Source organism: Columba livia, chromosome 5 (assembly GCF_036013475.1).
Source record: "Columba livia isolate bColLiv1 breed racing homer chromosome 5, bColLiv1.pat.W.v2, whole genome shotgun sequence".
NCBI lineage: Eukaryota > Metazoa > Chordata > Aves > Columbiformes > Columbidae > Columba > Columba livia.
In genome coordinates, this window is record NC_088606.1 from 60,780,296 (window position 1) to 60,807,363 (window position 27,068).

At 38.6% G+C, this 27,068-nt stretch overlaps 1 long non-coding RNA gene across 2 annotated transcripts in view; it reads right to left on the bottom strand.

Annotated features, from left to right (window-relative positions):
- The window catches only part of LOC135579617 (uncharacterized), a 35,912-nt gene that overhangs the window by 7,619 nt on the left and 1,225 nt on the right, over nt 1-27,068 (bottom strand). Inside the window, exons 1-3 of one of the 2 annotated variants that reach the window (XR_010473120.1) lie at nt 8,078-27,066; nt 4,686-4,724; nt 3,878-3,948 (exon numbers count right to left, since the gene is read on the bottom strand). This is a non-coding gene — a long non-coding RNA (uncharacterized LOC135579617). Of the gene's footprint in view, nt 1-3,877; nt 3,949-4,685; nt 4,725-8,077; nt 27,067-27,068 lie in introns of those variants that run through there. The other variant, XR_010473119.1, reaches the window with a different exon arrangement.

Genomic DNA, 27,068 nt, shown 5'->3' on the forward strand with positions numbered 1-27,068 from the left:
CATGTGCAGTTGGCGGCGCTTTAGCTTGTCATGTTTTAAGCTTATAAGCACTTTTATCATTGGAAAATGTTTATAAATATGTATACATATGTACTTAAAGCTCATGTTGTTTTTGGACTTAGATTACAGAGGCTTTTGGTTAAACAACAAATGTGTAAAATACACTAAAATATCACGGCATCCGTTTTGAAGATGACATATCTGCCCATGTAACATTTTAATTCGGTTTGGAGTGAAGGCAGACAGGAAATCGGTTGTTTTTCTGGCTTTATCATGTTTCTATATAATTACCACTCTCTGTTATCGGAACAGAGAGTACAACTGTACACATGCATGATCTGATGTTTAAAAGAAGATGACGGAGCAGAAGCGGAAAGGAAAATGGCCAGTTTGTATCTATAAATAAATACATGGTCACAGTCATCATGTCATGTTCAACACTAAAATTAACTCTGATGGTACAACAGGTGAGAAAATGCAAGGACAGAGACTGCAAAGCATCAAATGTTATTGGTACACCAGGAAGACTGAGCCTTTCTAGATCGTGGTGAGATTCTACTGAACGTGCAAAAGTTTTATCATTATCCTCAAGAGTTTCACAATGATGATGAAATGATCTTGCTGTAGCTTTTCTTGGAGAACATCACAAGTAATAGAAGAATTGCCATCAGGGCACAGAGGCAAAGAAGAGGCCACAGCATCAGCCTCCGAAGCTACTTAAACCAGACTGGAGATCTTGAGGAAACAGAAAATTGGGGATCTTTGTAAAAACAGGTTAATTTTTGCCAATGCTGTACTTGAACTTAGAAACTTTTTACAGTTCTAATATGTGCACTGCAACTCAAGACTATTTTTTTTAAAAGAAACTGCATCTCTCTTAGAATGGGATAATGAACTGGCATGTGTTACATAAATAGTACATCTGCCAGGGATTAAAGTACCTCCATTCATACATCTTGTGCCATATTTTAAAAAGTAAAAGGTGTACAGCTATTCTAGACAAATACAATTTAATAAGTATAAATTAATGTATCCTTTTCTTATTTCAATGGCAAAAAGCACCTTTGTAGACTTATTATTCTATATGCTTTTTATGAAATAATTTTTAAAAAAATACAAGTCTGAAAGTAGCCAGATTTTTTAATTAAAATTATGCTTTGTTACTCAGTTCAATTAAATTTATTATTCAATTTAATAAGTGTTAAAGATGGCATTGTAATCCACAGTGCATGTAGCACATTTAGTAACAAGCATTCTTATTCTGGATAATACCTCAAAATGTGTTAGAAGTGTATCCTGTGAGGAAATATATCACCTATCACTCACGTTTCACAAAAATACCTAAAAGCAGCTCAAAGTCATAGCTAAAAGGGCAAGTGTCGGGGCACAAACTGAAATACTCCAACATTAAGGCATGAAAAAGAGCAGAAAAAAACCACTTAATCAATAAATAGGGACTTTTCAACCAACCTTCCTATATAGTAAAAGCAATGCTGTTTTAATTCCTTGAATGCGTTTTAGGGTATTTATTATTGAGCCATAAGTACACAGTGCACACGCACATAGCCAGTTTTGTACCTGGTTTTATTCACCTGTTCATTCAGGGGATCGGCAGCATCGGGGGCTGAGTCAGGGCTGGGCATAAACTTCCTGCCATCTGACTGCAGAAAGGAACTAATGGACAGTTACACACAACACAAGCGATGCTGGCTGAACTAATTCCTGGTGCAAATCCATTATGGTTGGTAAAATTATCTCTAGGATGAATATGGCTCCAGATGCTTATTGATTACTGAAGGAAATTTGCACATTGAATATTTTATTTATCGAGTTTCTTACGTACACAGCTATTAAGATCAATGGAATAATGGTAAAAGCCCTATTTTCATTCAAACACGTCCTGGTGCTTTGTGTGTTATAACTACTACATAAAACTAAATCAAAATCATATAACGCTTAAATTAAATTACTCATTAACAGGAGAAATACGCAGAACACTAGCATTAATTTCAGTAGACGAAGAGGCAGTAACAGCACAGTAGCCCAAGTTATGGGCTAGAATTTCAAGGTCAGGAGTCACCTAAAATATAAAAGAAAACTGTGGCTTCTGAATTAAATCTTACAGAGCTGGCTGTCTAAGTATCAGACAGGAGACACCAGATGGATTCAGACAGAAAAAGGGGATAGACAAGGGAAAAAGGAGACAGTGTTGGCCAGCACTATATAGGCAGAGTCACATCAGTGCGCCAGCTGCCCGCCTGCCTCAGGAATCCTGATTTCCTGAAGGAAGAAAGTTTGCCAGCGTCGGTGTTATTCGATATTGTATGGCTGCCAACATTTTCCCTCTCCTGAAAGATGTAAAAATGTTTATAACATGTAAAGCCCAAGAAATACAATACCGGTCTCACTGAAATCTGAAAAAAAGTACATCACTTACATGGATGGGATCAAGATTTTCCTCTGATAATTTTCCCATTTGTTCAAGTGATGATTATACATCTATTAACATGACTCAAAAGTCAAGACTCGGACAACAAAATTTAATGAGAAAAGTAAAAAAAAAGACAAAACAAAACACATACAAAAAAGAACAACAACAACAGCAACAAAAATTGATGGTAAGAGTCGTTCCATTCATCATTACATGCCACTGAAACTTGGAAATGAGCTTTTTCTAGTCTGGCATGATGACAGCTATTTACTTGTGAATTTCAAAGCAGTGGAAATATTTTTGTTTTAACACACGAAATGTAACTATCAGTCACCAAACATTCTTTACCATTTAAATACATTTCTTTAGCAGACACAAATTCATGTGTTATACTTGAAACTGGTAAGTATTTCACAGCAGGGTATTGGTACTCTTCATTAATTTTTTATTAAAGAGTTGTATCTATTACATGTGTGAAAGATTGCTCTAGCTGCTTATATGAGTTGGCATTGCACTCAGCAGATGATACTGAAAAGCACTAGTTTAATTCAATAATTACTTCTTTAACTTTCTCATGTTTCAGTTCCAAGCTCAAAATATTACTTTTAATTAAAAATACAAGAGGAGATTGCTTAGTTATCTAGTTCTTTAACAGTGCACTGCTTAGCATAAGGCACTTAAAATTAATTTAATCACTGTCTGTTGCCTTTGCACTAAGTGGTGCTTAAAAATGAGCTGGTTAACTCATGTCCTCTAACTGATTTGTTTTATATACCTAAGGAAAAAAATCAGCTCCTAGCTGTATTTGTGATCAGTGGTGGAGTCGCCTGATTGCAGCAACCTGCTCATTTCTCCTTTCCCCCTTTCATTTCAGCGAGCGCACCTCTCACCAGTAGCCTCAGAAATGCCTTTTGGTCTCATGGACTCAGTTCTGTCATTTCTAGTATCCATTGCCTTTACATTATTTACAATGATTTTACATTGCCTTCTGCAGCTTATTACCTTCACTAAGTAACTGTGGAATCAAACTTTCTCCTTAAAACATCTTTGGCAAAGCTCTCTTCTGAATAATACTTTTCATTTGGTTTCTTTTCAGAATATAAATTTAAAGCTTGACGTTTATGAGAAAACAATAATGAAGTTGTGAGGCTTCCAAAACGATTTTTTTATGAGACCTCTTTCTAACCTTTTAATTTAAATCTTTATTTGGAATTGGGTTAACAGAAGAAAGTGAAATATATTTTTCACTCTAATCCTAAATCAATATTAGCTCAGCAAATTATTTTATCTAAGCTAGACACCATTGTATTTTTACCATTAAAAGTAATCTGCAGCAGGCAATATAACTAATGCTGCTTAATAATAATTCATTTCAGTCCACAGAAAACTCACAGCTTCCTATTTCCAGAAATCACAATGAGAAGTCCACCTTTTTTTTCCAGATACCTTCGAATAATTTTGACTCTCTGCAGTCCTTCTCTGTATAGCGGTCTCAGGTAGTTGATGCTAATGGGTACCTAGAATTGAGGTAGATAATACATTGACTAAAAGGTTTGCTTTAGACATCTATAGAAAGACTCTTCTACCTAAGACACATCCAGACAGCCCTCAGAGTGATTGAGCTGAAGCATATTGGAAAAAAACACAATTTAAATGCAACAGTTTGATTACATTGCAACATGTTGACATTATTTATTACAAATATCTACAAAACCACTACATGTTAAACATTCCCATTTAGTTGAATTAGTCTTTCTTACTGGAGAACCAGGTTTAATCAGTGTTTCCCAAAAAAGAATGGTAAATATTGCAAAACTTGCTGAACCTAATCTAGAGTGCTAATCAAAATAAAAACTCTCATAATATTTTATTCTGTAAGAGAACTTTACAAATATAATCCCATCCCCAGAACTGGCAATGCTCAAGTATTGCAAATTGTGAGGTTTAGTTTATGGCTTGTTGTTTGTTTGGTGGTTTTGGTTGGTTTGGGTTTGGTTTTACTGTCATCGTCGTTGTTTTAAAGCTGTTCCCTCTTCCATTGATAGTCACTCCCCTATTACTACTTGAAATGAGTTTGTCTCCTTAGACCGAGCAGTACATCCCATCCCACAGCACAGAGTGCTGACTGGAAATGCCTCGATCCCAGTTTCTGACCAAGCAGTGGCTCAGGAAAACGTGGCTGCTGCCAATCACATGTTCATTATGTTGCTCAATTATCTGAAATGCTTATTAGCAGGTTGGGAATGACACTCACCCATCACAGTGGCTGTAGGGAGCTGCATCTCACCATCACCTAGAAGTCAGACAAAAAGGGAAGATATTCAGGCTCTGGAGATTAAGCTTCTCTTTCCCTCTCGAGCAGCAAGCTGGTGGGTAGTAATAGTACCATTTTTGCCTAAAATTTTCTATGTTTTTCAAACTGTCCCCTTCATTCATGGAATCAGAGGCATATGGTGACCGATTTTGCAGTCACCTGCAGAATTTCCTCTCATTTGTGCTATTTCAAAGCAGAGCTAAACCACCCACGGATGCGCCCACAGTAGCTGTGCTGTTGCTTTACGTCCCTGGCAGTGCAGTCACACGGCAGGGCTGAAAACCAGCCAAGGAATCCAAGAGAAACAAATGGAAAAATCATGCCATTTTTTTCCTCATCAGAAAGCTTTACAGTAAATTTGCTTTCCAGTTAAGAGAAATCAGAGTGCCCTTAGTGCTTTGTCAGGAACTACAAAATAAGATGTACTATCAGCAAAGTTTTTATTTTCTTTGAGTGAGATGATATTAAACTTTACAGTCAGCTCAGCCACCCCTGTAAAAATTCAACATTGTTAAATTTAATCACATATGATCATTTTCACCTTCCACAGACACCATTTAATCATCTGCATTCCCCACTTTCTTCTTCCAACTAGCATTCTGACTTGTCTTTTCCTGCAGGTTTTAGAAACAACTGTGATATTCAATTGATTTTCTATTAAAGGGCATTTTATTCTCAGAGTTAAATTTCTATTATAATTAAGTTTTATTTTGGTTTGGTCTGGGGATAGGACAGCGGCTAACCCAGTCCGCTTTTATAGATGATGTTAGATGGATCATAGATGAAGATGGTAAGTTTCCTAGGTCATTCAAGGTGAAACAGAAGGTCAGACATAACACCTTCTTACAGAAGAAACAACACACAGATGACTATTGAACAAATATTTGCTATTAATTCTAACTAACAAATTGCACTGCAGAAGTAGTGAAAACTGAGAGACACTGTTATCCAGATTTGGTGCTACACGTTTCATATCGAATGTGAAGCCTTTCCCTGACGTGTACAAAGCATTGTGCAACAGCATGAAATCCAGCGCTGATGAAACTCCAATCACTACCCACTGAAATGCCCAATTCCTCCCATGCCTTTTTGCATATTTTCCCCTCTTAGCTGACGAGGCCAATCCCGCTACAGTCCTGAAGTGTCTGTCTGTTAGTTTCTGTGTCTCTCGGGCAGTAAGAATTTCTATTTCTCCTTTGTTTTTTCCTTTCTTTTTTCCTGAAGAATGGCATATTCTCTAGTTAAAAAAATTGAGATAGAATGTGAGATAGGGAACACTAATTAGTGAAACAACACCAACACGTGTACTTTAATTTTTTGAAGTTTACACTATATAGAAAAAAATCTAAGCTATTTTGTTCTGATTGTCCTACCAAACCCTCATATTACAGAAATAAAATCAGTTTTGTGATGTAATGAAGAAGAAGACAACATTTAAAGGTTGGCCAGACATATCAACAACAGACACTTTTAATTAAGAGCGTACTGCAGGAACCACCTCATCTCCATGAATAAGCATTTACTCATCCTTGTGAGCAGCTATATGTGCCTGCTCACCCTGTGACTTCACAGTGAAGGCCAAATTAAAAAGATGCAACACATCATTTGCTGAAATAAACAGGAATTATCCATATAAAAAGTTTATTATTAGAAAGACTCTTAAGAGAATGGCAGCATTGATTTCAATTGACTCCAGGTGCTACTGTGCTTATTATTTGGAAGGCTGTAAGTTAATTCCATGGCACTTCGCTTTGACACAAAAAAGATACAATGCAAAACTGAACCCAGAGTAATGAACTTTGACAGAAAGAAGACATTAATAGGAGCAACCAATGACAACACAAACTGTAGATCTAAGCAACGGCTAATCAAACCTAAGAGGATTTACCTAATTAATCCTGTGTTGCACAGCTATCCAGATTGCTTTTCCATCCAATCCATATTGTAACTACTCATTACTTACTCTTAGCTTGCTTTCTAGAAACAAGTGTCACGTCACATAACAAGCTGAACAGTATTGCCTATTTTTGAACTAGGTTACTGTACTACTGTGTAAGCAGTTGGCTAATGCACTGCAAAAATAGCTCCAGAGCTCCAAACTGTTTGGAATTAGTTTCTTTTTTAAATCACAACCCAAATGGTAACAGTCAACACTAACTCTTTGCAGAGCAGCATTTGCGTTTAGCAGGGAACCCCCTTTCTAAAAGAAATGATGGAAAAATAACTTTATGTTTGCATACTTCATGTTTGGGTTTGAACTCATCAAAGAAAATGTACAGACTAATAAGAAGTATATTGTCAAAGAAACCCAATGGTTGTAGTTTAAAGGCTGCTCTAATTGATAAATTTAAAATATCTGACAAAGAAGCTTCAGAATGTGGCAGGTGTGTGTCATGTATAGTTTTACTGTCTAAGTAAAGCAAACATATGAAGAGATTAAAAAAATAGATTAAGTGTTTTATAAGCTACTGCTAGCCTACACTAGCCAGCTGAAGGCTTTAAATAATTTAATCCCTTCAGCAACTGCCAGTCCCAACTGCAATACTGAAACAAGGTCTGAATTCAGTTTGAAACCCAACAGGTGCAGTCTAATACTGCCTCCTTAATTCAGCTACTGATCTATGTTTGTGAGGACAGCGTATTCTTAAATTCACCATGGCATTAATTAAATTAGTCTAAGTGCCTCCTGGTTTATTCCATCTTCTACTATCAAATTTATCTCAGACAGTACTCTGTTTCTTTCCCCTCCCCTCTCGACATGCTTTTCGTGCCAGATGGAAGACAAAGAGTTCTTAAAGAGCTTTTAAAATAGATTTTTCTTGATATATAACTTATATAAAAATACAAAATAAACCAGGGAAACTGAACAATATCAAATGTTTAATACTGATTCTATTAGCTTCAATTTTAGTATTTGGAAGAGGAAGGAGGTACATAAAGTTAATGGCAAGCAAAGTTCTAATGGCATATCATCACCTGTACTCAGCCTCTTCTTGGGACAATCCAGAATTTAAGTTGCATCTAACACAAATAAGTGATTTCTTATTTTTATATGCTAAATATTTTTACCAACGTTTGCTAGTAGCGCAAGCCAATGCATACTGCCAAAGGTAACCATTCACCAGCAAAACCAGCCAAAGTAAAAAAGCAGCAGTACTAAGAAGCTTCTATTCACGGTGCCAGGGATGGGGTTTTCCCCCCTTCTCCTTCAAGTCAGGGACAGTTTAACAAAGCCCAGGGAAATGCTGCTCACTATCCTACTTCCCACAGGAATTTAAAGGCTATCCTATATTTTCCTCCAACCACAGGACAAGAGAAGAGGAAATTCTCACTTCTTTGCCAACAGAGCTGGAGGATGAGACACTTCAAGGCACAAATTCCTTTTCCTTTCTTGCAGGCTGGGGCACAGTCATACTTGGGATGCACATGGAGAGTCTTCTCTCTCTCAAGCAATGAAGCATCATGTTTGGCATATGCAAATGAGAGGATAGCGTTACCTTAATTCGACATTTTTGCATTCTAAAGTAGTAAGTCACTGGAGTAATGAAGCCAGCTCAGACAGCAGATCATAATTCAATGTCATTCGATCAATCAGTCCTAGAATATGCCATGCAAGTGACATGCAGGCTTATGGAAATGAAAACAGATTAAATATACAAGAAACCAAAATATGTTCTTAAATCACAGGCTGTTCAACATATTAATAGTTAGCTTAAAAATACAAAGATTCTCATCCATTAAAAAATGTCTTGCAATTACAATAAAATTGAACTCCGGTGCAGCAGCACAGATTGGAATTTCTAATACTTCCATCAGTGTATGGATGAACAATATGCTTTAAGATTAATATATTAAAAGTATCTTTGAAATAAGATAGAACACCATTATTTCCAGTTTTGTATATACAGATTATTAACCAACTATTCTTTTTATTATCTCAATACGGGCACTATTCATTCTCTATTTTAGAACGGAATGTATTGAATTGTACATTTTTGTTTCACAATTCATGTTAACGTTGACGTAATGCAGTTCTATTACCACTTACATTGTGTCCCCTGATCACACTTGTACTTTAAATCAGTAAACAAATGAATTTTTCAAGCACAGAGAGCAACCCAAAGATTCAGAGCCAGTAATATGGCTCTGCCAGTTAGCTTATAGAGACCTGAAATTTAAAATTCAGGTTCAAAACCATCAATTCTAGGATTATAACTTTTGAAAGAAGGAAAATTCAGGAAGGCAGAGAATGTACAGAAGACAGATCGCAGGAATGCTCAGACAGTGATAATATCTGCATTCTATTAACAAAGCTTAAATATTATAACAGTTTTCATTCAGAAATCTCTGCATATCAAATAAATTAAAATATTTAGACTATATCATTTTAGCCCTGTAAAAATGTGTTTGCATTATCAACTCTTAGTCACATGAATAATCACTGCCTAAGAATTCCCAGTCTAATCTTGAGAACAAAAGTTTGTAGAATCAGACCTTTGTTAAGTATTTAATATGCATAATGCTAATTTATGCTCAAAACCAAAGGGCAAAACAACAACCACCACAACCACAACCATGACATTGCAGTGGTAAAATACTATACTACTCAATGGAGTTTTGAGGGAAAAGTAGTGAAGACACTCACTCCCAGAAATACTTGATATGAAAAGTTACGTGGAAGATACCATATATGGACCTAGAAATGTTAGCCAGACATCCAAAAGATATCAAAATAATAATAAATGAAAGGTTAGTTTAAATTCCAGGCTTTGTGTTTTTAAAATTCACTTATTTGTTCTCTCTTCTATAACAGTTGCTCAGAAAGAAATAATTAAACTAAACTTATCAAGTGTTTTTCAAGAACAGCAAGATTTAGAAAAAAAACCAGCTGCTGTGAAACTTAGAAGAGAATTTTAAGACTTGCCACTTTTGATGAGAAGGCATCGCAGCCTTTGTCTTGTAGAGATTTAAATGGGGGAGAGATCTTTGTCTTCCCGCCCATCCGCTTTTCTGGCAATGTTCATCCCAAGGTGCACATAGCAGGAGAAATAAATATGCTCTTTCACACCTACTTGTGTGAAAGGCGCACGATGCTCCTGGTAGCTCCTCTACCACCTGATGCACAAAAGCCAGGCAGAGTCCGGCCTCTCATCAAAACCAGCATTCCAAATCCATTTTTCTTTCTGTTAAGCTACTTCTGCTTTATTGTGTTGTTGATTTGTCTGCAGAAGAGTATGGATACAAGACAGAAAATGGTAGTACTGGCTAGAGTCAAGCATGATTCCAAAAGACACAGCCTAACGTTTCCTCGAAGTTCTGCCAATATACACTATCAGACTTGCAACGTTTCTGTTTTTCAGGTCCTGGGAAGACTCACTGAGAGACTGCCAAGCTATCATGATATAGTGACATGGAAAAATGTCCAAACCAGTTCACATGCATGCTGCTTTGCCATATTGCATAATAACGTAAGTATCCTTTATTGTGTCAGGATTATTTCACGAAAGCCATTGTCTTATTTAACCTGGAATCGTTCAGTGGCACTAAGGTACTCTGGCCTTCATCGTTCCTTGGATGAGCCACAACTGGTCCATGTTCAGTCTCTACCTGGAAGGCATCAAAGGCTGAGAAGAGTCAGAACAATTGAAGGTGATGCTGGTGGGAACATCCTGCCCGCTGCTGTCCTGGATCTCCCTTGGACCCATTTGTCAGTGGAATGGACTGTAACAATTTCTGCAGGAGCAGACAAGGCTTCTGTCAAGATTCCCAATTTCGTGACAGATTTTTGCCACAAACAAAAGAGCAGCTCCAAATTGGCAAATGTTTGCCTTTGTACAGCATGCTTTTTCCAAACATGCAAATAGTGTTTCAAACACGCACTCATGAATTTTAGTAGACAGAATTTGGCAGAGAAGCACAGTGTAAAGAAATCCAGCCCTGCCCTGCTTGTGCCAATGTGAACTTGATCACTAGCTCTTTGAAGTCAACAGTGAAGTCTCAAGTGTCCACTACAGCTCTGTAAAAAGAGTACTTATTATACGGCTTAATTAATAGCCTTGTTTCATGGACACTGGAAATAAGATTAGTAACTCACTTCCCATTCTGTTTGGGTTCCATCCTACGCCCGGTCACCTCAGCATGACTGTCATCTTCTGGTCAAGTAAACGATGGGATTAACATTTGCCACCTGCAGTTTCTTTTGTCACCCTCTTCAGAGAGGGACAAGTTAATGTTAACAATAATAATTTAATTAAAAGAATACCTCTTGCACTTGGGAGATTAAGTCATCGGCTTTGTGTTTGTTCTTTGTTACTGTGAGCATTCATTCCAGGGGCAAGCAGCAGCCCCCCTGTTGTCGAGTAAATCTAAGTGACATGTAGTAAGTGACACACAGGACATAAGCAGTGGCCTACATCCAAAACTGCATTAATGCAATGAAAGCTGTTACACCAAAGATTAACCTATGCTGCGCAACTCTACATGTTAGCGTGGCCCTGGAGCCTACAGCTCCAAGTCACCATTAATAGATGTGTGATGCAGTACACCCAGGATATGGATTTGTTCATTTTACTTTCTTTAGGAATGAAATATCACTGATTATGTGAGCTAACCTTCCCACAAAACCCCTTACAGTTTCCTCTCAGCATGACACAGCTCTCCAGAGTTACTACATCCATCATTTTCAGCAGCTGACCCACTCTATATGAAGATGTGTGCCCACCCTGAGCCTCTCCTAAGGCCCATCACATGTGGCCATGTGGCTTTTGTGAGTGCTCTGAGCTCAGCCCAGCCAAGCCCACCTACCATGCAGCAAAGTCCGGGCAAAAAACTAGGACAAGATTTTTCTGAAAGAAGTCTTGGTCACTTGCAAAGTGTGGCAGGGTACAGAAAACTCCAAATACTTCAAATGTGATTTCATAAGTATCCTTGCTATCATTACCATTTAGGACTATTATTTTCCTTCCCCCCCAATTTTTCCCTCAAGCTCATTTTCTAATTTTTCGTCTTCAGCATTTGTACTCAATTCTATTTCAATTTGTATATGTTGGGTTTTAATTGTCTTCTATTTTGGGCGTTAAAAGATTCTGAATCATCCCACCTTCTGGGAGATTAGTAAATCCAGTGATTACCAACAAAAACGCTGCTGAATGCCCATTATCCATGTTAATTATTCAATTAAAAAATATGCTGGAGCCGTCAGCAGGATACTTCAATTTCATGGTCAAATGGAAGAAAAAAGATCTTTCAAAATTGCTGTAAAGCAATTATTTTAAAACTTGTTTTTCAGAGCTAATCTTTCTCCTGTACCTACACGCTGGTACAATAAAAGCTGTGCATGGAGGTCACAGGATGCAGCAGGCCATGCAGAAATCATTCAGTAGATATGGGGGCTTCTCTTGGACAACCCACTAAGATGAAACACTTATTGTATCAATTTTTTTCCTTCTGCGTGTGTTTTGACTAATCCTTCTAGTCACAAGGATGGTCCCACATGTGTTAGTATCCTGACTCTCTTCTTGTTTCAGTATTTTAAACATACAGTTATGATAACGAAGAGAATTGTTAGCCTAATCAAGCTTAGGACTAGCAGTAATCCAGTCTTTAGAGTGATCTCCCCTTTTTTTCTAGCACTTGTGTGCTTTGACTTTTATTTTTCTTCCATTTTTTAATCTTGATTTTGCATTCAGAGTTCCTATATGCCATCTTATCATCTGGCTACAGTCTAAGATGAGTTGACAGACTAAGCTGGCAAGAAAACCCAGCAGCAGGTGGAAGAGTGGCCTGGGATGGAGCCCTTTCCTAACAGGTATTCACACCACAGCCAAAGCACTCACTGAAATATGCTTCCTCCCAGGCCTTTTAAGGTGGTCTTAAATTAATATCTGACCTCATACTTCATCACCACGGCAAATTAAGCTACTCCAAAACTCCTCCAAATCCTACTAACAGAAAGCTGGGTGCTTCACAAAGAAACTTTCATTTCTGGGATCTGTTTGTGGCACCGGTGGAACAAGTGTTAGGCAACATACAGCAGTTTGCCAAAACAAGTAATTTTGAAACTGGCTAACCCAACAAGCACCAAGGCATGAAGATCTCACTTCACCTGTCTGAGGTTTCCATTATCAGAACATTTAGCCACTATAAATAAATGGGAACACAGGATTTGAGCAGAAAATACACCTGGAAGTACATGTCTATAGGCAACAACTTGCAAGGCTTGACTGCCTTTTACACTTCCAAAAGGATTTTCAAGAGGACTTTCAAATGGAAGCCACCATAGAACAGTCTCTACACACACCCTACTTCAAGGAAGGACAGGAGCAAATATTTTTTTTCTAAGAGACGGAATAGGCAGGAATCCTGTCGGTGCCTTGTAATTCCAGTTCCAGTCCTGCCCATCCTACCAGCAAGAGCGACATGGATGTTAACGTACAAAGTGGACTCTGGGGAACAGAGCAGATAAATGCTGGTCAGCTGTGCATGATGCAAATGGATGAGTCAGGATTACTGTTAAAGGAGCCTGTCACACAAATTTGTATGCATATCCTTATACATACATATATAAATATATACACATGCTTGAAAATATGAAACACGGATGAATATATAAGGCTCAGACTTTCTATTTTCAGGTGCATTAACGTCTACTGTACAGACACAAAATGCCAAAAAGGTTAGACAAACAACTATATGCAATTTATGACCTAATATGAAAGAACTGCATATGCTGCCTGTCTCTAGGGATTGGGCTTTCATTTGGGGCAAACTGAAATGATTTCTGCTTCCTATCTATTATATTTCCAGCCAAATGTAAAAGCTGTGACCTCAGCAGACCACTTCAACTATCACAACTGCACCTGTTCAGAACAACACGGTTGTATCCTTCATTGCGTTGTTCCGCAGCTTCGTGCAGCCAGCACGGACAAAACACTAGTGCTCCATTAGAAATGTCTCAATACAAAACAGCTAAATCACTCTTCCCAGTTCGATCTGGGTGTGATTCTGCTCAGCCTTCGCTATCAGACTTGACAGGGTGGCATTTGGCAAAGCCACCCACTCATCAGCTTTGTGCAGGCTCAGGTCAGCTGATGAGCAGCATTTCTACTCTCTGCCACTCAAAGCAGGGCTCAGAAAAGTAACATAAAATCCAAATATAAAAACAAACAAACCTAAACTTTTAAGTACTCCTTAAAGAAAAAAATCCATTCCCATTTGCTTTTCTCAGCTGCTTAACCTAAGTAAAACAAACAAAAAAGGCAATTTTGAATCCAGAGCCACTGTGTATGTGTATGTAGACACCTGACACACCCCAGTGACTTGTTCCCAGGAGAGCTGCACAGCCGGCCTTGTGTTGCCTCAGTAACAACTCCTACACGAGGATACCTGAGGAAACCAGGGCACGAATTAATGAGTACCATGGCACCTATTCTTTAGTCCTAAAGCTACTTCAGTAGTGTCTGGGAGGAGGCTGTTTACTTCTTACCTTGACATCTACAAAGAGAATATGAAGTAGACTCTGTTACCCATGACACGTGTAAATCCTAGAGCTGTGCAGAGCAATGTGACACAGCTACTGGCACAAATTATACCAGAGACACAACCAGAGTATGACTGTTGGAGTTTTCTCCTAAGTATCTTCTACACGTTTTCAAAAAATCCTGTCTGAATGCAATTTATTAAATCAAATGTTCTGTAAGGAAAAAAAGACAGAGAAAATGAAATAAAGCGGCGGGCGGGGAAAAGGCAAAAACCAGGAAAAAAAAGTCTTGTGAGTCTTTAGAGAGAATAGGGAAGATCCTGCAAGGAAAATATCACAGGTCAGTATCCCCTAGACTAGAGAAGTTTCATGGTTCCCAAACCACACTCTGGATTCCATATGCTGACTTGCTACCGGAGCTGCCTGTAGTAAAGAAGAACTGGTGAGCTGCAAGAATAGCACTGGTAGCAAAGACACAGTGAAAAAAGCCAGGCAGGTGCTTTATGAATAGTAGAGATGGATCTGATGGGATTCTCAAAAGCTGGTAAGGAAAGTTTAAGAAGTATAGCAAGCAAACAAGCTAATATGTCTTCTGCTGCCCTTACCTTTTTGCTCTTTGTAATTGGAATCTTGTTTATAAAAGCTGTTTCCTTCTCCCCCTACTCAAACAGCCTAGAGGTGCCATACCAGTCTGGGCTGAATGCCTTTTTTTTTTAACACTCTTTCCCCCCCGCCTCCTCCACTTTCTTCTCCTTTTTCTGGTTAGGAAACAGACAGAGAATGCAGAGCCAATTCAATAATGACTTCGTGCTTTTTACAAAGACAGACAGTTTCTAAAATGATTTTAAGGGTCAATAGGTGTCAAAAATACAATTTGCTCTGGAACAACTGCAGCCCCTGTTCACATTCTTACAGTAATTGTTAGGGGCAACAAGATGTCATTCTTGCAGTTGGGGAACAAACGTAACAGTCTGACAGAATCTGACAGATCTGATGTGCAGAACACAGCACTGCACTCAGAACAAGACAGCTCCCTCAAATATGCCATAACCTTATTTTGCAGCCAAGCCTCTGCAAATTACCACAAGTGATTCTTTAAAGCAGTCCACTAGTAATATCTGTCTGAGCTTTACAATTAACTTCTCCAGGATTAGAATTTAACCCAAAGACAAGAACAATCTAAGGAGAAGAAATCAGGATCCAACAGTCAACGTGAAATGATCACCATGCAGAAAGCATCAAGTCTCCAGATGCTGGGTTTGGACTTTCTCTTCCTTTAGTAATGGTGACTCCAGGTCTGGCTGTTGTTCATTTTTACAGTATTTTTCAAATTACACTCCAATGTTAGGCATTTGTTACTCTTTAATTAGAGATGGATTTGACTGTAAACGTCAGTGCTGCTTCAAGACTGCTTACAGCTTGAAGGAGATAATTTCTCCCATATAGAGAGATAGAATTTGACACATTGAAGATTTTAGCTTTTTATTTACAAAATTGGATAAAGAGAAAGCAGAGAGGGCAGAGGGTGGATTGGACAACTACTCTTTCCTTCAGTAATAACTTTGTAAACTGGTGATGCTCCCTCAAGCCCTTGCTTTAGCCTGTGGCAGGTTCTGTTCTTACACATTTAGACACTGCATTCTAAACATTATTTCAGTCTTTTTTTTGGTATGTGTCCTTTCTTAACAGAAACAAACTGCATCAGTCCCTAAAAAGAATTACTCAGAAAATCAGCTAATGAGATCTCCAATTTACGCTCAGTAAAAAAATCTGGTCAACTCCTATGAAGGATCACAGTATCACAGTATGTTTGGGATTGGAAGGAACCTCAAAAGATCATCCAGTCCAATCCCCCTGCTGGAGCAGGAACGCCTAGGTGAGGTCACACAGGAACATGTCCAGGTGGGTTTTGAATGTCTCCAGAGAAGGAGACTCCACAACCCCCCTGGGCAGCCTGGTCCAGTGTCTGTCACCCTCACTGAGAAGGAGTTTTTTCTCAAATTTAAGCGGAACCTCTTGTGTTCCAGCTTGATCCCATTACCCCTTGTCCTATCGTTGTTTGCCACCGATAAGAGCCTGGCTCCATCCTCATGGCACTCACCCTTTATATATTTATAAACATTAATGAGGTCCCCCCTTAGTCTCCTCTTCTCCAAACTAAAGAGCCCCAGCTCCCTCAGCCTTTCTTCATAAGGGAGATGCTCCACTCCCTTAATCATCTTCGTTGCCCTGCGCTGGACTCTCTCCAGCAGTTCCCTGTCCTTCTGGAACTGAGGGGACCAGAACTGGACACAATATTCCAGGTGTGGTCTCACCAGGGCAGAGTAGAGGGATGTTCTATAGTTATTTACAGGTACTGATTACAGAAAAGTAACATAAACCTTTCCCTGATTTTTATCATTTTACAAGTGCCTAGGTATTTCTTTACTTTTTTATTCTCAGAATATAATGGCAAAATGTATTTACTAGAAATCTTTCTGAAATACAAAAGAAACTACCTCAATTGAGTCCTATATATTCAGATAATCATTTGTGAAATCAGAAAAAAAAATATTATTTCTAAAGTAAAAGGTATAATAGTTTCTCTCCAAATAGTGGCCCGCATTTCATCCCTCCTTCTTACATTATTGGAATTTCTTAGTCATTTGTTGTTCACTGTCACTCAGATGTTTTACTGAAATAGATGGCAGTGCTACCAGAACGCTGTCAGATGGCTCTGAGACAACACGCTAGATCACCTTAGATGTATGTGACTTATGTGCCACATTTAGTAACAGTTCAGTTTATTTTCTATAACCCTATGTCAAGTAACCAAAACATGAGAAAAATGTATAAGCAATGTCCTGACTATACAGAAACAACAGCATCAACCCAAACAGCTCCTAAGGCATGCCTTAACTAAAATGTATTTTAACATTATGATATCTTTTAATCAGATTTTGGAAAAAACAAAAACGTATTTTCAGACTCAAGACTGAAATTACCTTTTTACCCAGACAGCTTATATCTGGGCTTCATAAATGGCTTAATGTTGTTACCATCATATGCTATATGGCCTCCTTTTCAATACAAGTTAAATAAACAATTCAGCACAAAAACATCAGTACAAATAAAATACAGCTGGGAAAGAGAAATGGCAGTTGTTTCCTCAATTTTATATATACACGTAGATAAGTATTTTTAAAAGCTGTATACACATATAAAATATACTTAATCTAACTAGTTACTTCTCCTGGATAGCAGTGCTTCTGTTTGAGTATTAAAGATGCTCAAACTTTTAAGTACAAAGGAGAAGACAAAACAAGCCTTAACAGTCCTTAATCCATAGTATTCTTCAGAGGATTTTGAAAAACTGAGTAAATATGTTTCCAAAACTTGTCATGATTGTAAGGGTCGCTTCCCACTATATCTTGAACAGAGGCATTTTTCCTCATTACCTCTTGGTATAAACTTGCATTTTTTTACTGCGTTCTCAGTCTCCCGGTGCATCCAGCAGTGTTTCCCCCTACAGACTTGAATATGTTCAGAAGAGACACGTAATGACTTGGTAAACAGCTTAGCCATGGTTCTTTAACACTAGTAACTAGTACAGAGAGCTAGTTTATGCTAGAAAAATGCAGAAAAGATAACGAATTTATAAACATATGAATTCTCAAAGCAGAGCTGAAAAGGACAGTAGCAAAAGGAAGCAATAGGATTCATTATGAAAACCAGCAAGTAATTATAACAAAAGGATATTATAAAAATGAGTCATACAGGAAAAGAAGAAAGAAAAAACACAGTGGGAGGATAAAGATACCACCGAAAAAAAGCACATTGAGCTAGACAACATACACAATGCATTGTCTTTTAACTACTCTAACATAACCAGCCAAACCTGCTGTCTTCCAGCTTTCCTAAACACAATTACATCCTTGGATGAGCAATTAACTCAGGAGAAACTACTACACGCCATCCCTCCATCTATCAGATACTCACACTGTCATTAGTTAGTTTATCATACTCCCTAAACATTTGTCCTCAGTATGTGAGCCAAGCAGCAAGTTATCACACGCTTTTCAAGCAGCCTGGGATATCCCTGTGTAATCCCATCCCATTGCTGAGTTTCCGTGCTGCTGCCACGTCCTCGATCACACCAGCACGCAGACAAAGAGTGCTGCACGGCTCTGTATTGTGAGACATACAAGACCACAGCATACTGTGTTATTTTTTGCTTGCACCCAAGAGGAATTATGGAATAACTTCTCTGTTCATCTGGGCGATCACGGGATGAAGGAGGCCCCTGAACTTAATTTCTTAGCAATAGCCAAGTTAATGGAGGGGTAGGCTGTTACATAAAACAGAGATGGATTCTGTTCACCCTCATTACTAAGACAGAGACCTGTTGCGCTTTAGGTGTGCAACATTTCTACAAGGAGACAGCAACGGGAGTTTCAGAAGCTGTTTTAGAGCCAAAGTCCACCAAAGCATTAGCAGCAACTTTGTCAGACCCAGCTGACATAGGTCCATGGACTGAACTGATCCTGTTCTGGCAGACCAGTGATTCTTACCTCGGCCATTTCCACTCAGGAACACCAGCACATATGGCAGAAAGTGCATTTTGATGTTTAACCACAGTAGGTCCAGAGCTTTTCATACGCATATACAGCTTTGTGAGAAAGTCCCCTAGTACTTTCAGCATCCAAACAATAGCCCAAAGGCATGTTTCTACCATTCTGTGAAAACAACCACTGCTAAATTGTTTCAGATCTGCTGGCAATATGTTTGCAACTGGGAAAGCTACAGTTGTTGCAATGGGCACCTTGATTTACAAGGTATTTACTGCTGACAATATTCCAAAACCTACTGTCATGTTTGTGCGGATGGCATTCCTGAATTGTGCAGGGTTACACACATCCTTCTGAGCTCCTAATTTCTAATATATTACAGAAGTAAAAAGGAAACTTGTAGGATACAGTCTTTTCTATCAAATTGCATTGAAATTCTGGTTTTCATACAGCAGAATGGATGCATACTCCTGATACACAGCAGCTCTTGCTCTACAGCTTCAAGGAACAAAACCAGGACAAACTATTGCAAGAGAGTGGCAAGAAAAAGACTGAATGATGAGAAACAAAGGAGCAAACAAATATAATAAAAATCCATGACATACTCATATTTGAATTAAATCATTGTAGGATTATTATGTTTGGGGTAATTTTACATATACATACACACATATGCAACTAAAAGCATAGTAATACAAGAACTGCTTTGTGGTCTGTTTTGTAGTTCATCACTGAGGGTTTTAATTGCTTCTCTGTGTAGTGGCAGCAACTCACAAACAGTATGGCATGATGTGCACCATAATGAGGGAGGAATTTTCCCCAGGAACTGTCCCCAGACAGTCTTCGGAAAGTTACTACTTGGAACAAGAGCTAGCAAACAAGCATGACATTCCCTTTTCTGCCTCATTGCCCTCCATATGCTAATAAAATGAAATGGGGGTTCCAGAGTCAACACTCATCCATGTATTATTATTTAAAAATTGTCAAAATAACACAAGGAAAAAAAATAACAAATGCATGAATGCAATATGAAATGAACTGCAATGTAAGATTTAAATATAATCAATATGTAATTAGACCTGTCTAGGAGAGACAATACTTTTCAGACTGTTGACCTGAAGGGTTTTTTTTCCTTACATTTGGACTGATACATGTCCTTTAACTGAGATTTCAAACTGCAGCGTTATGCTATTTCAGAAATACAAAACCAAAGCAAATTCTACTACAGCATGTGGTGGCTGAGCTGAGGTATCATGACCGAGGTTTAAATGCAGTAACTTCACTGCTAAACACAAGCTTAGGTAATGAAGAAAATGTAAAAGCACCTCCTTAGCTTTGTGTCCCTATTAATTTACTGAAAACAGCATATACTAACAATTGAAATCACTATTTTTACTAGAGAACACAGCTCTGTTAACATGGAGCCCAGCTTCATATGAAAAAGGACCCTGGCATTGTCAGTTAACCTTAAGTGCATATTTAACTGTCTTCTTGTCTGATCAGATCACCATGGTACCCAGATGCTTCAGAGATAAACATGAAAATACAATCCTTATTTCAAAGAGTATGCAATCTGTCAAGGTAAATTTATACAGGCCTAAACTCAAAGGGAGCTGTAATTCCAAGCGCAGCATGCAGGTCTGAGTCTGGACTAGGTAACATCACCAGTACAGGACATTTTCAGAGGTCAGAAATATTCGTTATTTCTTCAAAATAAACGCTGACAATAGCTGCATTAGAGACAGAAGTGTAGCTTAGGGTGGGACACACAGGACAGTCATAATAAGTTTTGACGGTGAAGTGAGGCAAGGGATATTTTGTGGATCATGCCATAGACCACGGATGTGGAAGGAGAGGGCAATTGCTATCCTAGCACCAGGAGGTTACTGCTATTTCCAAGATCTGTAAATCAAACTTGTCTAAAAGAAGGAGATTGAAACAACCCCGGGCTTTGGTTTCCTTCCCATTGCTTCCAGGTTTTGGAGAGTTTGCGATGTACTTGGATCACACAAACAAGCTTTGTTTCATAATAGAAGGAAACCAAGTTAGAAGAAAGATTGATTCTTATGTAAACCTGCGTTCCCTGGAGCCGAGCTTTCATGTAAAACATCAAACACTATAGTCACATAGCAACCTCCCCACCCCCGTGTTACAGGTGGACTGGTTGGCCAGTTCCACCTTTCCTGTTTCTCTAGGCTGCACAAACACAGCGCTGGAACAGGTAGGATTTATGTCAGCAGGGTGAACTTCCTCATTTGTGGACAACTTTTATTTAAGAAAACAAGAGTTCTACCCAGAACAGCCTGAGGTGGTAACCCGTCATGTTCTGTATTTATGTATTCCAACAAATTACGAACATGAATAGCATCTAATGTCTTATAAACTTACTTTTACACCCTCATCTTATGATAATTGGATTATTCAGCTAAGTAGAAGCTATTTGAGTGCAAGCAACACTATGCGCAGATGATAAATTTTTATTTCCTGTTAATCACATTTTTGGAAGCACGCCAGTATTGTATCAGATAATCACGATTAACACTGGAATTTGTATTGCTGATCCTAAAGTGAGAAACAACTGCAATCAACACCATGCTTTTAAAAGGCTCCGTCTATATATTTACAATCAGAGTTAAGTGTACACTAGAAAACAACTGAGGCTGAATATTAGCATGCAAAAGCATGCAACACCAACTACAAATAAGTATGCTCTGTCCCACCTCACTTTGTTATCCTATTTTGTTGGGTGATGTCTGATATGCTAAATACTGACAAATTCCCTCTTTGATTTTCAATCATCCTTTGATGCCTCTGTTTTCCTTCCAGATGATTCTTCTTTCTGCCCTTTTTATTACATTTAATATTAATGCCTTTAAAACCAGGATGCGTGTGACTTTTTCTAAAAAAAAGAGTTAAAATACTTCTAGAATGATTCGCCATTGCAAGCTGTGACTCACAGCAAGATTCATAGAAAGCCACTTCTGACGTCAAATAGCAATGTGGCAGGAGACAGTCCTGTATTCTTAGACACAAAAAGACCAAACGTGACCGCCACACCACGCTCGCTGCTGGGTGGCTGCCAGGTACGTGCTGCTTGTCCCCTCGCTCAGCGCTGTTTGTCCCCTAGCTCCGCGGTGTTTGTCTGCCACCTCCCGGGTGAGTCACCGTGCTGGGGACACCAGGTGGTCACAAGCCAAAAGGGACGAGCTGCGAGAAGAGACCTGGCCATGGCAGTGATCATTAAACACATTATAACTACTTTGAAAAGACTTAGGTTACAAAGTCAAATGCTCAAAATTTGAGAACACTGCAATTAGTGAGCTGTGCTGCTGTATTTGTACACATCACTTCAACTTTATCCCTCCAGCTGAAAGGCTTGGTTTGGACTCCACTTTAACCCAGTTCACAAACAGCATTATTTAGTCGGATTTTTGTTGGTTTGGTTTTTCACTTGTTTGGGTGTTTATTTTGGATTTGTTTTTGTTTCGGGGTTGGTTTGTTTTTGTTGTTGGTTTGGTTTTTTGCAGGTTCGTTTTTATTCGGGTTGTTTTGTTGTTAAAAACAAACCAAAACACAAAACCAAAACAAACCAAAACCCACCTAAAACCACCAGAACCAAATAAACAAACACCATGACCAACACCATCTTGTTCTGCAATTTGAGTTTTTCTAGATTTCTTCTGTTTTTCTGCCTGGAAAAGTTGTCCAGGCAGATCTCCAGACCCGTGGGGACACTATTGCAGCCTGGTGGTAGGCATGCAGGAACGCCACAGAAACGGCTGCTGGACACGCGAGACTGACTGCACGTACTGAAGAACTGATCTGCACACCCAAGGCATTCAGGACATGTTGGACACACTGTATGTAGACTATAAATGGTACATCCATAAATATCTGTCCACAAATCTTGAGAGAAAAACAACCTAACCCTGCCTCTGAGGATATCCAGCTGTTGGCTTAAAAAACTTTCAGCACTATTTTCACTGCTTAAGGGCCCATCATTGAAATACAGTTTTAAACGGAGACAGAGATACAGCTTCACATTTCATTTCATTATGGTAAATTTTCCAAATAATCCACAAGGTACTATAAATAAATGTTGACTAATATACAACAGCAAGTAGTATTATAGAAAGGAGAACAACTATTAATATTTATACTGGGAAAGAATGCTAGAGTAAAACCAGAACAAAACCTTTAAAAACTTGTTCAGTTTAAATGTGGATTATTCACTCTTTTCTTGGAGAGCTGAAAAGCTGCTTAGAAAAAGCAGACTAGGCAATATTCTGTTAAACAGCATTAAATGAGAGCAAATTCAAGTGAATTAATTCATGTCGAGAAGGCTAGAATTCGACCCATAATTTTAACATCTTATTACATTATTCAAATACATTACTGCAACTATGCAGTCCACTACAATTAGTTTCCACTATTCATCCTGGTTATTCATTAATCCATTCACTTTTCTTTTCTGCTTATGTACTGAATTTCTAAATTGGCTTCACTCCTTAAACTAATTTCGAAACCTGAAAAATTTCTCTCAGTTCTCCAAAAAAGAAACTTCCTTAGATTGCATTACACCCATTTCATTTACCACCACATGCCACCGATTCCCTTCTTTTTAATTTCATAGCAGACCATGATCATGAGGCCCAATCCACTGGCTAACAGAAGACACAGAATTTCATCCTTTGCTATTGCTGACATAACTTATAGTTCTGTTCCTGTGGTCTGGCTACCTTTCATGACACGTGACACTTTCTGCATTTTCCATATGATAAACCTCTACCAGGACGATAATCACCAGCACCTCAAACACGGGTAGCTGGAGTAACACACACACAGTGTACACCCACCAGGGCTTTCTCACGTTGCTTGCCTGCAGCAATCAAATCGGAACGGTGACAACAGAAGGTCTGAGTTGGAAAGAAGGCAGAGCTAGAATGAAGTAAGACATCTCCTTCTCAACTACTGATGATAAACAAGACCACTATTGCATCTGGCAGCATAGAAGCAGCAACATATCCAATACCTGGGCGGCATTGTTTTGGCGTATTAAGGTCTTCCGTATTCTAAATCCCACAGTGCATCTATCAGTCTGAGCCTTACGCAAGAAGCTCACTACTCCAATATCCTACTTCAGCACCTGTAAATCACGTATTTAGAATAAGAAAGGCTCTCTATAGTGCTGTGCTGCACCTAACCCAAGGATCAGAGTGACAAAATGCCCAGAAAAAAACCTATTTCAGAGAGTATTACTTGGGCAACAGATATGATGCCACAGCTCCTACCAGTCATACCGATGCAAATAGTTTCACACATTGATGTTCCTGTCAGCTGAAAGGTCTTTATAGGATACCATTTTCAGCTGAGTACTCTTGCCTTCTCACTGCCCAAATCCCCTCCAGCTGCTTCCTTCACTCCTCACTGCAAACCCCAGCAGTACCAGTGCACAGCCCAGGAAAACAAACTCAGCAAAACCTGTAAGCTTGGGTTTTGCCTCCTTCCTCATCTTTGCTGTTGATGCAACCAATTAGTGAGACACACCTCACTCTCAGCGAGTGGATGTCAAACGGGAAGCAAAACCAGTCTGGCAGAAAGAGGAATTTAATTCTTAATTATGACCTATGGGAACAGAAATTTAGACTACCTTCTTTCTTTAGTTCACAAAATTCCCATGGTGCTGTCGATTTACAAAAATAAAAGGACAGATTATGGGCTCTATGGGGTACCCAAGTACTGCAGAACTCTCAGCTGAGGAAACAACAGGGCTCACATTCACCCTGGCAGTAGCAAGACAGGGGCTCTGTTTTCAGGTCAACGTATGCTGAAATCTATCTTAGAGGAGGGGTGACACAGCCCACAGCCTCCAACCATATTATGACAGAGTGGGGAGGACAATTCCTACCATCCTCCGCATTCAGGTAGTTTGACATTCAGCATTAACACATAGAAATTAATAGTGCAGTAAAAATCCAAGAGCTGTAAACATTCTCGCTAGCATTAAGCAGACATAATAACACTTGTGAGTGAGTCCTTTTGAAAAAAAGGTTTCTGAAGAATATTTTTAGTGGTTATAGAGTTGTGCTAAAAGGGTTGTGCAAAGCCTGGGATTTCATAACTAGCATTAAAAAATAATCTGCTATGGCAGCTAAAATCACTTGGAAGACAGGTATGTCAGCTCTGTTTGATAACCACTGCCCCAACTCAGTAAAAGCTGTTTCTAGTTTGCTCCACTTTATGTGTTGCCATGATCTCAGCCTGGCAGCCTGTAAGGTTCAACACCTATTTGTTTTAAGATCTCATTTTCTTCTAGTTGTTTTTCCTAAGCAACATGTAATTTTTATGCATTTTTTTCAAGCAGAATTATTTAAGTACCACTGAACTGTAGGTATAGTAGTCTTCAATTAATGCTCAGTTTCAGATTTGTTTCCAACTTCTGCAACACCCACAGAGCAGTACGATCCATAGTAGTTTACTTGTTAACTCATAGCTTGCCATTAAGTTTCATGTCAATTACTGAGCTAAGCATGAATCACTACAGCACAGTACATATTAGCAATGTCCTGTTGCTTTGATATCATAAATCATCTGAAAATTAAAGTGCAGCCTTGCCAAGCAGACAGCCCTGTAATCATGTCTTCACTGCTCCAGTTACCTCAGGCTGGAAGCCTGGAGATACTCCACTCAAGATGACGCAGCTTTAGAAGGAAGAGAAGGAACAGCCACATTCTAAAACAACATTTGAGCTACGCACAAAGTATGAGCAGCTAAGTAGGTGTAAGCTGAGCTGCTGCATCCCCATTATTTGCCCAGTACCATCAGCCAGAAAGCTTCAAATCAGCCTGTCAAATGAGTCAACACAAAAACCACTCAACTCAAGCCAGTAGACTTCTACATGAGACCCAAATTTAAGTTACAGCAAGGCAAAACTTGAGTTAAGCTAACACTATTATATCTAAACTCTGAATTTAAGACAAGGAAACATTTTCAAAGTGACTTTGAAATATAACCTACCATTTACACACAGGTTTTGTAAGTAATATTGCCTCTTGTGAGGTTCACACCGAAACATAAACATCTCCATTACCACACAGTTGTGAAAAAGTTCACATTTAACTGCAAAACAAGTCAAACTATCAGGGCTGAACTGGTAAGGTACAAGATATTAATAATAATTTAAAATTTAATTTTATTTCTGTATATTAGTGCTCCTTCTAATTTTCTCCAACTAGCACATTAGAGTTAACAGCAGGTATTAGACCTGCAGTCCATGCAAGTTATCACAGCAACACTTGATAGAAAGGGAATAGATCTGTTGACAGCAGCTAGGATTTTGCCCAAGGTCTGTCCTCTGCATGGAATTACAGAAATCAAGAGCAACACCAGTTTAAGAGACCGCACATCAATTTATTATGTGGGGTGAGAGTCTATAAGAGATAAGGAGCAAAAGTCTAAATGACATTAGGCATCGTTCATTTTGCTCTTTACTAATTCATTCTACTAGACAAGCAAGATGTTGTTGGTGCTGTCATCATTCAAAAACACTTTCATAATTCTATGAAACTGAACAAGGCAATCACAAATTCAGAAACAGCTAAAATTAGAACATACTTGAACAAAAAACCCCAAAGAACTAGAATAAAATTTCAACCAGGCCACTAGTGAAGCTGACATCCTTTAGACCTAGAATAACATACATATTATCTAACTGGAAGTTTCGCCAGTGTTGCTTTCACCAAGTACTTATAATGAATTGATTCCTACACAGGAAATGGAAAAACATTGCACTGGTGGATTGGAAATGCAATTCTTTAGAAATTGTATTTATGTGTAAAATATTTTCAAAATGCAATCTGTTGTGCCACAGAAGAAATACCCTATGAGAAAGAACATATCAGCCTGGTATCACAAAATCACTATTCTCAAGGAAATTGGAGGACAAGATCTATCAAGACAGATTCTATCAATCTATCAAGACAGATTGATAGCCATGTCTGTATTTCACTTCGGAAGAATAACAGAATCAAAATTCTTCAATACTAAGGAGAAAAATACTACTCCAGAGACTGGTCAAGTGTTGACTATCCACTCCCATTTTTTTGCAGGCGCTGGAGCAAGTCAAGCTTAAGAAGAAAAGGTTGCATATTATGCTTTTCTTATGTCCTCTTTTCACACAGTACTGTGATTTAGGTGACTTCCGGATGATGAAGTGGAAAGGAACCTGAAAAGTACTAGTACCAAGTTACTTTAAGTACTTTTGAATGAATATTATTGTATTATACAATTTTAAGAACA